Genomic DNA, 9,497 nt, shown 5'->3' on the forward strand with positions numbered 1-9,497 from the left:
TCGGATGGAGTTGGGTCTAGAGTAATTGGTTATAAGAGGGAATTTGGATCTAAATGCGAGCTCTACACAGAAAAGAGTTGTTTGAATCGTCAGTGGATCGGCGGGTGAGATCACCTGTAAGAATACTCCAATGCTAAAGTCAGTGTCCATACAATACAACGGCTAATTAAGATAAAAGGTGAGATATTTTTGGAGAAAAATATGTCCCTTCCTATTTATATTATGTGTTTGGATGGGCCCTTTATCTTGGGCTCGTCTGCTTGAAAGCTTTCGCTAATTGTTTAAATCTTCTTAATAGGATATGAAGTGGCACGTAAGTCATTTCTAGATATGGGTCGAGTACGCGACAAGTTGATGATCTGTAAACGGATTCATAATCTTTATTGGACTGAGCCGAAATACATAAAAAAATATGTTCATATGCAATTATAAATGAATCAAATCAATGATTCATGCAAAATAATAATAGTAATAATGGAAAAGAATTTGTCGATTTCTTTGTCCTTGGAAAGTTTTGCTTTTTTTTTTTTTAAGATAGACAAAAAATTAGTATAATCCGCATGGATTATTTGCTAGGTAGAGAACTAGAGTTAGAGTTAAATTTCTTTTTTTTTGTTGGGTACAGCTATTTTTAGTTTGAGACAAGTTTTTCTCTATGTTTATGAGTCCCTAATGAAATAAATATATGCAACCCAAAATAGTTTAGACTACGTAGCCCCATTTTCTAATGAGAACGTTTTTTTTTTTTTCATTTGGCAATTATAGGAAGTTAGTAGGATAAGGCTCGGCTTTATTCACACTTCATGGTTATGCAAGAAAAAGTCCAAACAAAAAAAAAAAAAAGAAGAAGGGGGGAAACTGTTGGTGTGATAATTAACTAATCAACTAATTAGAAACCAAATTTGGTTAATTTATTAGTAGTTAGTTTATTAGTCTATTTAAAGAAATATCAGAAATTTAAATTCCATCTTATATATATGTAACAATTTATTGACCAACGATAAATCTTTAAATGGAAGCACCTATTTATACTTCGAGTTGTTATTGATCAAACTCGGCACAACTTGGAACAAGTCTTCCAACATTGAAATAGACAAAAATAATCAGCTACTATTCACAAGTTGAAGTTAAGCAGCAATAATTATTTAAAAAAATAAAATATATAAAAAAATTATTCTAAAAGATTATTAGAATAAATTAATTATTAAAAATGTTCTATTTTACCAAAATTAGTAAGAAGTATTGATTTAGGTAATATTTAGATATAAGAACTAAAAATAAAAAAAATAAAAAGAAACCACCATCCAAATCTCTTAATTTGTTGAATAATTAAAGGAAAAGAAAAACGATAGTACTTACTTAGATTCCTCACATTTTAAAAATGAGTGTGATTTTTCCTAAGGGACAAAACATTATATGAAAGTGTTGACAAAATAATAGAGCCGTGTTTGACACTTCCCTTTACTTTTGTGCATCATCAGAGTTAGGTGTTGGACAAATGATAGTTACATTTGAGGGTTTGATTTTTTAAGATAGAAAACAAATTATGATGTTACATTTTGAAAATTCAGTAATCTATAATAGTAAACTTAATGCTATTATAATGTTAATCACGAGAACCACTAATTGTTGTCTCATAACTGTTGACTTTGTTTGACTCCAAAACCATGGATTTTAGTGTCTAATTCTCTCTCTTGTGGTCACTCACCAACTTTGGTCTTATTAGATTAGTATTAGTATAGTACTAGTGCAGTAGTGCTTAATTAACATTTTTTTATATTAATTGCTAAACACTACTGTAGATTGAAAAGAAGTGATTGTTTTCACCTCTTTTGTTAATAAAATCTGATGAGTCATGAGTTTTATATTCATGAGAAGGACATTCGACATTGAATGAAGAGTTGTTATTATTATGTTTTTTTTAATAAAGTATTTTTTATATAAAAAATGTAAGTATCAATAATTTTAAAGATAAAGAGATATAAATTAATTCAAATGACTAAGATTCGTTTAGAAAGTTTTAAAAGTATTTTTTTTTTAGTTTTTGATTTATGAAAAGTAATATTATTAATGTCTTGTATAATTTTTAAAATTAAATTGCTGATTTTTAAGAAACTATTTAGGAGTTTATAGAAAAAATTTTAAAAAAATGACTTTTCTCGTAATAAATTTTTTTATCACATTTTTTTAAAATAAGTACTTTTAGAACTAAAAACTTAAACACAAAATAATTTATTTATAAGTTACTTTTAAAATAGTCATTTATTATTTAAGTTATTTTTTAAAAAAAATTTAATTAAGCTGTTTACCCAAATTGAACCTAATTCGTTATATAGCTAATATTAACAACATTTTGAATACTTATACTGATATTTAATGAATATCGAGTTAGTTTAATTATTTTATGACTAAAATTATTGACGCTTAAATTTTTTACCATCAGCAGAAATAATCTACTAATTGTGTATTGTAATATATTGTCTAGCTCTCGTTTTAGATTAGTGATTGTTCTAATATTTGTATGATATATAATCATTTAACAATATATATTTATTAACAGTTTATATGTAATTTCATAATATAGTATATGATTAATTAAAGTGTTTAATCTTGTGGAATGTTACTTCAGATTTGTTGTGGTTATTAGTGCTGAATGATTGATTGGTGCCTTTATTTGTTGCTTGCTTGAGAAGAAGGGTCTTGAAGATTATGATTTAGTAGAATTATTGTGCTCTTTTGGACTGGTTATTAATTTAACTCTTTATTTTCGTTTAAGTGTTTGTTTAGTTTTAATTTAAATACATTTTCGCCAAGAGAAGCGAAAAATAGCGACAGGTTTTTAACAGTTTTGCGACGATTTTTTAAAGGCCTTTTGATATGTAAAAAGAAAGTTTAACTCTCTAACTCCTTATATTTATTATTTAACCATTAAAAAAATAAAGTTAAGGAATCAATACTATAACAATCAAAATTCAGTCAATATACTATAGTAAATTGCTAAACAAAAATATAATCCAATATGAAACATACTAAGTATGAGTTTTATTGGTTTTGAATTTTGAATTATTTTTTAACTGAGTTATAGATATTTTTATTTTTAAAAATTTTGATTTTTTGTTCACTTTAGTATGTTTCTTATAGTAAAAACACAATCATCATCTGTTCTTCTATATATATTATTTGCATGTTCTAATAATAATAATAATAATAATAATAATACATACATACATACATACATTACATGTGGAAAATGAAAATCAAAACAAAATATATTTATCTATGAACAAGAGATCAGTATGTATAGATTTGTACCTGAATGACACACACAAATAACTATATATTTATATATGGATTCTTTTTATTCCCATTTATTCTTGTTTGATTGATATATATGATGATTACTAGTTTATTTTAATTAAGGTTTTGGATGATGCTTCTGAGTGTAGATATAATCTGTATGAGCAACTAGGGTCCTTCTCATCAAGCATTCTTCATTATCAGAAGTAGTTCCTTCATCACAACTCTTCTCATCTTCTTCCAAACCTTCCATTTTTGCATCTTTAGTACCAACAATAATATCCTTCCATTCAAAAGGAAATTTAAATTATTCTCACACCCCTAATAATTAATAATAAGAAAATAAATAAAGATCAATAATAATAACAATTTTCATAGTTTTAATTTTTTATAAAAGAATTAGAATATGCCTTCAGAGTCAATAAATACTAGATATATAATAATTTAAGAATTAGAATAATTTATATATTTATTTCATAGTTTCAAAAATTAATAAGAGAATTGAGAAGGCATCTGAATTAATTAATTAATTAATTAATTACCTTATTTAATGAAGAGAATCCATTGAGTGATGCAAAGTTAGGACGAGATGCATGGATTAAGCTGATGAAGCTAAGAAGAAGAACCAAGGTGATGAAGAAGGTGGCCAATTTGTTGGACATGATGATTGATGATGGAGTTCTATAATTTCTATGTTTTACTAATAGTAATGAGTAATCATAAGATTATTTATTATTGTTTTGTGTTGAGTGGGAGACTTAGAGTAGACTCATTTATACACATAGAAAAACAAATAAAAAAAAATGAGGAGAATATAGATATAGTGTGTGAAAGTGTAAAAGCCACAAAGGTTTCGTTTCAAAAGCAAAATTCTCATCATGTCTCAATTTTTGTGGACTTTTATTTTGCCAATGTTTGGACTTTTGAGCCTACCTACCAGTCAATTTCCATTAAGGAATTGAAAAGCACTTACAATTTTTATCTTTTATATTTTTTAAAGAAAATAAAAACAGTGAGATTTCCTTCTGGTAAAAACTCATGCTCTCATACTTCATTACGTCACCTATATAAAAGGAATGTTGTATGAGAAGTCAAAATTAAGTTTTTTCTTTGGGCTAACAAATATTAGGAAACGTTTATACGATGTAAATTATTCTTTTATATCGGTTCGGTTTTGGTAATTTGCAATTGAATGGTCGTAGCAGATGATAAACGCGTGGCATCTTGGAATCAGCAAGAAGCTGCGACAATGACACGTCGCAGGTGTCAGGGAGGAGTTGGCATCACGTAAATGGCGAGAAATTAGGGCTTTGCCACATGTCACTGAGTCAGGTGGACCATGCTTCTCCTACGATCAAGGTTTTCGTGATCTGCGAGAAGATTTTTATGAAACTGTAACGACTCCATTTCTGGTATGTTATGGCCATTATTAGTCATCAGGCACTATTATACGGCTTTTTTTAAAGACTCTAGACCTTATATTAAATATATACATATGAACCTGTAGCGCTAGTCGAGATCACGTGTCATATATATAGATATAATGAAATAGATAATACATACATGATGTAGAGAAAATACAGAAAACATAGTAATATCATACATATATATCCGAAGGCTTATTTAGTACATCATGATTCACATTGGATTACGTCGTTGCTTATTTATGAAAAATATTTACAAACTCTATCTTTATACTAACAGACCTTGACTCACAAGATTCACTCTAATTTGGGACCTATTCTAACTTGTTTACATATGTAATTACAAAAGCACATAGTCCTCTAAAGTCTATACAGAGTGAGTGTAAATATTGTTACTACTATTGCTATTATTATAACTACTACTGGTCATCGATCTTGGATAGCTGAAGAAACACAAAAATACTGTGTGGAAGTAAGAGAAGTCGCTTTGACCCTCCGGAAATGCTACTGCTGCTTGCTAGTCCCAAGGTTGAAAACTCAAAGAAGATCTCGCTGGTTTGCATCTGCGGAATAGGAAAGTAAGGGGTGAGAACCTAAGCTTCCCAGCCAGGGTACAACACAAGAAAACCTAAGGAATTCCGCAGCCTAAGTGTAAGACTTCGCACAGTTAGGTCGGTAAATCACACAAACAAGTACAAGTACAAGTATATAGCAGAATAGTAACCATTAACCAAGCACGAAATACAAGAAGCAGAGACAAAATACAAACGCAGGTACAAATAAGCAATCACAAACATAAAGAATGCAGCAACCAAGTATGATGCATGCCTGGTCCTATGCAGGTCATGAGCTCATGCGTCGGTTGACTACCCGCAACCCGACGTTACCTAGGAACTAGTCCTAGATATGATTTCCTTATTGCATCCGTTCGTGCATATGTGTTGATGTGGTTAAGAATACCACCAGTTCGTGACACAAGCAATCGTCGCAAAGCTTGACGCCAAAATATACACACAAAGGGAAAACAGATTTTTAGCAGTCGGTGGGTAATACCCGCCTCCAAACAACCTCAAGCACCTTGGGGTTTACAATTTTTTCTTTTTTGCGGCACATCTCAATAAAATTTATCTCTAAGGGACTTCTCTGCCCTTTTTTTTGAAAACTTGTGCCCAGTCATTTCTTAAAATATCTCAGCCTTGTCACATATTTTACCATTTTGTTCATGAAATTTTTGTACATTTTCAATTTTATCCTTTCTATACATAACTTCGTTTTTTTCTAGTTTTTTTTAGATTTTCAGTGACGCTTTTACCACTAGTGTTATTACTTCACCATTTTACCCTCATATTTTTTCCTAATATACCTTTTCTCCTTCATTGAGTTCATTAATTATTTTTAATTTGACTTTATGCCTAAAATTACTAATATGCCTCTAAGTACTCTAATTTTACCGTTTAACCTGATTTACCGTCAAAATGTTATCAGGTTAATTCTAATATTTTTCTATGACCAAACTATCCATAATACTTTCAACTAATGCCAATTCTACCTTAGGGACCTAAAAGATTATTTTACCCTTTATTAATTTATTTACTTATTCAAGTTATCACTTTTAACTATTTTACTTCTAACTTTTACTAAAATTTTTATTTAAACTCAAAACTTTATTGTAATTATAATCTTGACCAGTTAATTTATATACTTTACTAATTTATATTTGATGACACTAAGTTCAAAATTTTACTTATGTTTTTATTAAATTACATTTTTAACCCTATTTTTATCCAAAAATGACCATAACATCCTTCTTACTTTTACATCTCTGTTCTATAGGATTAAAATAAGTTTTCTAACCTCTTTTTAACTCTTATACACGTGACTTTCATTATCATTTAGTGGCTAGATTTTCAGGAGTGCAGTTTTTATTTTTATCAAAGTTTTGAAAACGGGACCGGATCAGCCGGTTCAATCGGGTTAATCAGAAATCGGTCACCTGGCCGGGCCGGTTGACAACCAAAACTGATCTGCAAAAAATCGGTAAAAAAATCGATCGAACCAATAGTTAACCGGTGAATCGGCGGAACCGGCCGGGTTTATAAAGGTTTCGATTTTTTATTGTTGCTTGAAACGGCGTCGTTTTTTACGCAGAAAAAAAAAAGAAAATCCATACAGACAGTACAGAAGGCTCCCTCTCCCTTCACTTTCACAATTTACACAACCTAAACCTTATCAGAGAACTCAAACAAGAGCAACCCCCACCAACAGCTGCTTCTCACAGTAAGCACTCCTCAGCTCTTCCTCTCCTCATTGACGCAACCAGCGTCGATCACCCCACCCACATCCCTCAGTCTCTGATTCGTTTACTTCGTCTCTGTCGCTGGCTCGCCACCCAAATTGCCTCCCTGCTCGCCTCTCCATTCTCCGTGGCAAGCGTCGCTGCATGCTTTTTCAATGTCGTCGGCGGTAAACTCCTCAACTCTAACCTGGTCGTTCTTCCCTGATTCGAGTTTCTAATTAGTAACAGTAGCCAGCAAGTTTACAGCTCCCCCGATCTGAGATCCAGCGTTATCACGGCGGCCAGATCTGAGATCTACCTCTCCTTCCCGTTCACCCACCACTCCATCAATCTGTCTGCCAGGTACTGATTTCTGCTCATCTGCTTGTTTATTTTTTAATGCAGAGTTCAATTTTTGAATTCTTGCTGTTGTCAGTATGAGAAATCTTTTCTTTCTTGCTGTTGTGGAAATTAGAATCCCTAGGAATTGGAGTTGAGCTAGCATGAGTTTTTGTGGAATCTTGATCTGGAAGAAGCGTTAGAAGCATGCATTTTTTGTAATTTCAGAGTAATTCTCATTGTATCTGAGTGTTTGTGGTGGTTCTTGAAGTCTGCAGTGTTGAATCTTGGATTTGGTTGCTTTTAGAAGAAATGTTAGAGCTCAAGGGCATCCCTACGTAAGCTTGGAAAGAAGAACTTTTTTTTCTGCATTTTGTGTCTTAAGACTTGTTCTGATGATGTCCTGTATCAACATTTGAGAGACAACTTGTATGCGCTGAGACTGTCTATTGCTAAGATCACTCTTCTAAAACCAAATTTCTGGCCTTCTAATTAAATCGGTTCAACCACGGTTCGACCTCAGTTAACCATTGAACCAGTTATTCGACTGGTTCAATGACCGGTCCAGTTTTTACAACCTTGATTTTATCCACTTTAGTGACTTTTAACGCTTGAAACTTAAACCCCAAGTGTTTCAAATAATTTCAGTGATTTCATACAATTTTTAGAGACAAACAAGCTTCATATATCACTCAAATAATAGTCCAAAAATAGCTAGAAAAGCATCAATACATTTTCAGAATTAAGAATCAAGCATAAAATCACCACAAAGTGGCTCATATGAACACCGAAAACAAGCACAAACATACTCTAACTAATCCCAATCCTTACCGCTTATGCAATTCAATTATTAAACATTTCACACACTAAAAAGCGTGCACATAAGGGCAGAAACACAGCTGGTAGTGGTGCAATTTCTTTTTTGGCTGAAAGTGTTGCAAAAACATCAAAATTCAACCACTTTGAGCTCGAATCTCTCTAACTCCTTAGGTGTGCTCCATGGGTGCTTCAAGAGGAGTTCTCTATACATGGAGGAGAGTAGGAATTCATCATGGCTATTTTTTTTAAAAATAGAACAAGGGATTACCTAGCCAAAATTTTGATATAAAGGCAAGAATTAGCGAAAATGGGCAAAAGTTTGAGTTTGTATGGTTTGAGTCCTTGAAGAACACATGAAGAACAATGGAAAAAGAGTTGAAATAGGGGCGGGGGCGCAGAGAATATGTGCAAGAATTTTCTCTCTTCTTCTCTCAAGAATTCGGTCAAAAGAGTGTAAAAATGTGTAAAGTTTTTTGTGAATTTTGTGGTCAGTGCTTCCTTAAATAAAAACTCAAAGTCTTGTTGAATTTATGATGGTAAACATGGCTAAAAGTTTCGTGGTCAAGGGCTGGGTTTCAATGAATAAGGGGCATAAAAATGAAGAAGCTTGGTCAGCGCTTGTGTGTCGAGCTTATCCATAGTTAATCGCAGTTAGTTACTCGATGTTAAAACACAGCAGAGAGGGGTGAAAGACTGAGATAGTCTCGGCCTAGAGGTTGAGAAGGAGTTGCAAGTTACTTGGATGCCAAGTAAGAAGATTTGGGGTCTCCAGGAATTGTTTGCGGAATACTAGTCAAAATTCGGTTCAAAGTAAATTTTACCGTGTGGTAAAATAATTAATGGCTACTATTTATTCTTAAAGGAGTAAATCATGAATGGATGGCTAAGATTTATTTTTAAAGAAATAAATCATGAATGGATGGATAATATAAATCTTGAGGCCCATTTAGTTGGGTAGAAATTATTTTGACTATTGGTCCGAGATTTTCGATTACTAGAGTTTTTTTTGACACACGCAAAACTGCCACTAAAAGTGAACGACTCAAAAAGTTTCTAGTGAGAAAAATAAACCAACCGTAAGCTAATATTTATTATTTACTAGTCAAACTTAACTTAGGGAAATTAATTGTCCTCGTAAAGTCAATTTTAACCTTATTAATTATCCTTTTCTATTTATTTTTCATTTTTTCATTTTTTTTTAATTTTTGTTTTTTTATTATTGGACTAGTCTCATTATTTTTTGTTGGACCGTAGCTCAAAATTTTGCAGAATAAATTTTAAAATAACAAACAAAATTATTTACCAAAAATGAAATTCTTACATAAACACGCACAAATCATACA

The sequence above is a fragment of the Arachis duranensis genome, chromosome 6 (assembly GCF_000817695.3).
Source record: "Arachis duranensis cultivar V14167 chromosome 6, aradu.V14167.gnm2.J7QH, whole genome shotgun sequence".
NCBI classification, from domain to species: Eukaryota; Viridiplantae; Streptophyta; class Magnoliopsida; order Fabales; family Fabaceae; genus Arachis; species Arachis duranensis.